Source organism: Triturus cristatus, chromosome 2_1, assembly GCF_964204655.1.
Source record: "Triturus cristatus chromosome 2_1, aTriCri1.1, whole genome shotgun sequence".
NCBI classification, from domain to species: domain Eukaryota; kingdom Metazoa; phylum Chordata; class Amphibia; order Caudata; family Salamandridae; genus Triturus; species Triturus cristatus.
The window spans coordinates 312,302,312-312,308,311 of NC_140581.1; positions in this window are offsets into that span (position 1 = coordinate 312,302,312).

Sequence of the window (6,000 nt, forward strand, 5' to 3'; positions counted from 1 at the left end):
CCTGGATCCCACCTCCTTCTCACTAGTGATAGTCCCCTATAGGTGAGGTTAGGCCCCACTAGCTGTCCGAGTTCCACTCTGACTCTGTTAGAAAAATCAAAAGTGTTTCAGTGCTGATGTGCTATCTGACAGACAAGGTCACCCCAGCATTTTAGCCTGTAGTTTAGTCATAGCCATATCAACAGGGATTGTCTGACCGGAGTTTCTGAGAGCTGCTGCCTGGGGTGAGTATCACACATGCTGTTCTGCAGGGGCTGCAGCTGGGTGTTCCCTGCTCACCTCCGATGCAATACTAAGTTTCCTTTGGTCTTCCCCAAAGCAGGGTCTATGAAGGGTATTTCAGCAGCTTCTGGTTCCAATCATCAATTGGGGCTCAGGCCCGCATGGATTACCACAGTAGCCTCTTCTCACGACGATGGCATCTACCAGGCTGCACTCCTTGTCTTCCTCTGGTGGCCTCCTGTGGGATATAGGGTCACCAACCTTGCTCTTGAACCAGGCGTGGCCCCCTCTGGTATATGGGGTCCCCAATATATACACCGCACATGGGCGACAGCCCGATCAGCACAGCAGTCTTCACGACGACCCCCTTTGTCATGTGGGGTCGTCGACTCACGGTCAATGGCCTGATCGGCGCTGCAATATTCATGGCAGCCCCCCTGGCATGCGTCGTCGTCGACTTACACACAGAAGATGGCTCGAACGGCAGGGCAAACTTCACAGCAGACCCCAATGGCATACGAGTTTGCCGACATACACACCGCACACAGGCGACTGCCGGATCGGCATGGCAATCTGACATAAACTTGCACAGGATGACAACCTGATCATGCAGCAGCCGTCTCCTCACATCTCGCTACAGTGATCCACTCACCAAGATTCCCCACAGGACCTCACTAGGCTTGGCAAGCATGCATCCCCTGGTGCTCCATTCTCCAGGGGCAGATGATCTTGCATGTCCCTGGGTGATGTCCTCACACCCACCTGGGAGAGTGGCAGACCTTAGCCTCCAGCCGTGGTCACAGGCAGAAGTCTTGTAGAGCTTCCCCTCCTCGCACAGCACATCTGGCTGCTTGACATTTGCCAATTCGGGGGGCATAGAGCTCCCCTTCTTATAGTTCATTTCCAGACACCAAATGTGGTTTAGTGTCTGAGTCTTTGTAGCTTGTGTTGGAAGTTTGCTTCCTTTTGAAGTACCCTCTGTCCTGCCCTTTCTCCAGACAGTAGTCTGTCACAGCAGGAGAGTCAAAAAATCAAAAGGGGGGAATGGATCACTTGACCTGAGTAACCAGAGTTTGCGATATTCGTACAATGTACCGATAAAAACCCTCATTCACGTTAACAGGTTGGAAAAGCGGTATATCTTGATTCTCCGCTATGTTGTTAATACCGTGACCGCATCATCATAGGGTTAGTTATATGCTTCCTCCACCTGGAGGTTGAACTACTGGTTATTTCAGTAGTGATCAAGAGATAGGTGATTGTGTTGAAGTGAAGTGAAGTGTTATTAAAATCTCGTATAGCCAGAGCGTACTTTTAATCAGACTGGGTTCGAGATAATTAAAAAGTCTTGGCGTGCACAGGAAGACTAGTTATGATCTAGTGCACTTTGGGGTTTCCTTAAAAAGGTCGACATGTTTCAGCCCTTTAAGTTGCCCCTGGGGGTCAAGTGGGCTTTCTTCAGGAACTCCACTATTCTGCACCCAGAACACAACCTGGTCCCTAGAGGAAGAGCCAGCACAAGTTGTGCTATACTGCCACAGAGGTACGAGAGAAGAACACGAGGACGAATACAACTGTAACGTATCATTTAACATTTCTTTTGACGAGTCTATTTCCTTGTCTTTTTAAGAGCAGACACGGCTTTCTCACTGCCCGATGAAGCCCGCAATCAGGGATTCAAGGTACGATTTGCACGGAACCCTATACGGCCGGAATATACCGTGCACACTGCTACTAACATACCGCATGTATTTATTAATGCGCCGTGATTATCATCACCCTTTCACCGTACTACACACTATCTCTCTCACAAACTAAGGGCAGTTAACAAACGGTGATATTGAACAGCGTTCAACCGAAAAGTCTGCCATACACTCACAATAACGATCACGTCAAAGACTAAACCGTGAACTTTGGCAATCGAACTTTATTAACGAAACGCCATTAATGTACAACACACCATCGCTACTTATGCTATCTACTTTGAGATACAACCATAAGCGTGGGGCGGATATGTGACTACCCTGTAACGGCCTAATAATAGCGGGCCTCTAGTCTCCAGAGTGGACTTACAACAACCTAACCCAATTCAGACCCCAAATAATGAACTTTTCCATAGCGCTTTCTGATCAAAGAACATCCGTTGCTGGCGCTACACTTGCTGCAATTTGTAAACGTATCGAATATTGCGCACATCTAGTCATAAATAAGGTTAAGGCTCACAACTTGTATACAATTAAGGCTACTTAACATCACTGTTCAGATTAATCAGATACATCGCTGTTCAATTTAATCAAACACTGCAAAGACCGAATATTCTCCCTTGAAACTCTCTATGATGAATTCCTCGAGTTTACAATACTGTAATTATACCTTTATTGTTATACTTCTGTATACTCACCCCCTTATGACAAAATGGATTTAACCTTTGGGTTTCATTTTTAAACTTGCAAAATGAGGGTCGAGTTTGCCATAACATAGTGAAAACGAATGCCTTAAAGATTTGCCATTTTTTAGTTGCTGCATTCTTTATTTCCTAACATGCATTTTCCTTCTAATTGAGAGACAGCACAGCGAGAACGAAACTATAAGTGTTTTCTCCCCCCCCTTTTTAACCAATACAGGTTCAAATTGAAAAATTATCAAGTGGATTTACTTATCCCCCTTTCACAGGAGACCTCAATAACAGACGGCCTCCCTTTCACTTTTTAGGTCCTGAAGAAAGCCCACTTGACCCCCAGGGGCAACTTAAAGGGCAGAAACATGTCGACCTTTTTATGGACACCTCACAGTGCACTAGACCATAACTAGTCTTCCTGTGCACGACAAGACTTTTTAATTATCTCGAACCCAGTCTGATTAAAAGTGCACTCTGCCTATACGAGTTGTTAATAACACTTCACTTCACTTCAACACAATCACCTATCTCTTGATCACTACTGAAATAACCAGTGGTTCAACCTCCAGGTGGAGGAAGCATATAACTAACCCTATGATGATGCTGTCACGTTATTAACAACATAGCGGAGAATCAAGATATACAGTTTTTCCAACTTGTTAACGTGAATGAGGATTTTTATCGGTACATTGTACGAATATCGCAAACCCTGGTTACTCAGGTTAAGTGATCCAATCCCCCCTTTTGATTTTTTGATATTCAAATAAAGAAGCTGAGTGGATCACAAATCCTTCTTTCTCCCTCCTTGTTGATTACAATACAGCAGGAGTGTCTCCAAATCTGACTAAACACAGGCCATAGGAGTAACTAGACGTTCACACCTGGATGTCAGGCAGTGTTGTGTAAAAAAAAGGTTACATCAGGGACCCAGCCTTACTCGTTATTATTCCCTTATCAGCCCCATCTTTTCCTAATATATAGCCAGGCTTCTTTCCACTGACCTCTCCCTGAATCAAAGAGCTTCTTTTGGTGTGTGGTCTAGAGCCTAGCTTTCTTCCTCCAGTGTGTGTGTGCTTGTGTGTGTGTCCCACCCAGCTCACAGGAATGCAGCAATCAACAAATCTAAGGATTCCTCTACTCCTCATGCTCCTCCAGTTAGCTCTGAGTCTCCCAAAATGGCACCCAGAATGTTCCATGAATTGTACCATTCACAGGTGCGCATACACCCAGTAAATGCATACGTGCGCATACACCCAGTAAATGCATACAACTGGCACACACTGCATAGCACTACATTTTAACTTGAGGTAGGCCAAGAGTGAGTTAAGAACACAGCAGCAGAACTTTACATGAGTGAGCCTGTAGGCCCCACTTGAATGATGCAGGTAAAAAAGCCTGTTCACTTCTACTGATAACTACATGGTATGCTGCCACCATTGCGCTCGTGCTGCTTAGCTCCTGGCAAAGGAGGGCCTCTCCCGGTCTAACAAGATCACGATCCATGACACAGACCTATGTCTTGGCGCACACACATGATCTGTGTACCGCCACAGCAACAGGGTAAGGGTACACGTCCGTCACTATGCAAGTGGCTTTTCCTCCCCAACACCGGGCATATCACTTAATCTCCCTGTGAATAAAAAATGTAATCTGGAAATTTATTTGTTTAGGCCCACTTGATGGACTCAATCTAATATCGTCTCCCAACCCGATCCCCCAACACAAAATGTAATGCTTCCTAGCGAGGTTCACATTATATAAATATACCAATACATAAATCAAACAATTAGCTATATTTATGTTACAGCAGCATCACTGGGTATGTACAACATACATGCTTATGTTAGTTTGCATAATCGTTCAATACAAAATGTTTCAAAATGGTGAAATAAATAACACTGTAACAAATAGGTTGTCGTGTAGTTCCTAGGAGTCCCCTAGGACGTGCGTCTTTTGGATGACCTAAACTGAGGGGTTTGTGCCCCAACCGCTTCCGGACATCCCCACAGGATATGTAAGCCGTTAGACCAGCTAGCTCTACAGTTCCACTACCACCCCTCTGTATTCTACAGTGGTGTAGGTAGTCTCTGACAACCACTGAACATGACAACCCTGATTCCTCAGGAATTGTTGAAAAGAGTACAGTATGTCTCGCTCAGACACTCGTGCTTGCTTACTCTAAGAAAACACACAAAATGGCAATTAGGACGTTTCAATAAGTATTTATTGGTACAGCGACAGCCTTGTGTAAAACATATGTGCTGCGACAATCAGGAGACTGAAGCATACAAAAGAGATTGCTAGTACCAATATAGTAAATAGTAGATACATTTCTACCATAGTGCTAATAAGATGAACATAGGCAGTTCAGATAAAATCAGTAGCACTTGCATATTCCTAAAATGTGCCCCAAGTAATTTGCCCAAATGTACCTAGCCTAAGTATGTGGATGTAGCAGGGATATGCCTGTAGCTATGTGTATCTGTAGCCAAGAAACCCCCAGGGAAAAACCAGCCCCCTCACCTTATTGTTTAGAACGAAGGACTCTGTCCCTTCGTCGAGGATGACACCCACAAGGGATTATACTCACAAAAAATATCGGGATGTTGTCTGTTATTTCAATAACTGACCATGGTGTCGGTGTGCGGAAGGTGTAGGGCATTAGTCTTTTAAAGACGAGAACCCTCACTCACCCAAAGGTGACATTCTTCATCATTCGGTTACCTCTTGCACACACTGACCGCAAGTTTCACAGTGTGGGCTACAACTCTCCTATAAGAAGAGGAGCGTGAGGTGTTTTGTTTGTAAATCATCCAATGCAAGTTTGGAGTGTGGGGCAGAGTGCAAATAAAGTGAAAAAGTGTATTGAAACTAACTCAAGGGAGACAGAATCTACTTTAGTTAGTGTCCCCAATGGTTAGGACTAAAAAAGCTAAGTTCCCTATTAAAGTAAGGTCAACATGTTTCTGCCTTGGGCGACCTGTTGGTTCATGGCATTCGTCAGGACCCACTTCTTGTCGCTCTGCTATGTGAATGTGAAAATAATATTCTATAAAAGTAAGAAATACCATACTTAATTGTAATTGCATCAATCAGAGTGGTTCCAGCTGCAGTATGGTCCACAATCTGCAAAAAGTATACATCTTCATTAGAATTAGTAAATGCTTACTCCATTATATTCGTGTACACACACACACCATTGTGTCCTCCACCTCACAACACACGTGACAAAACATAATCGATGGTAATCAGACATACTTATGATTAAGCATCTCACCACGTGGGTACTATTCATGTACCACCACCTTCCAGAGGTCCTTTACTGATAGATCTCCTAAGTCTGATGGTGTAAACATATAAACAAAAGTAATGTTATAACA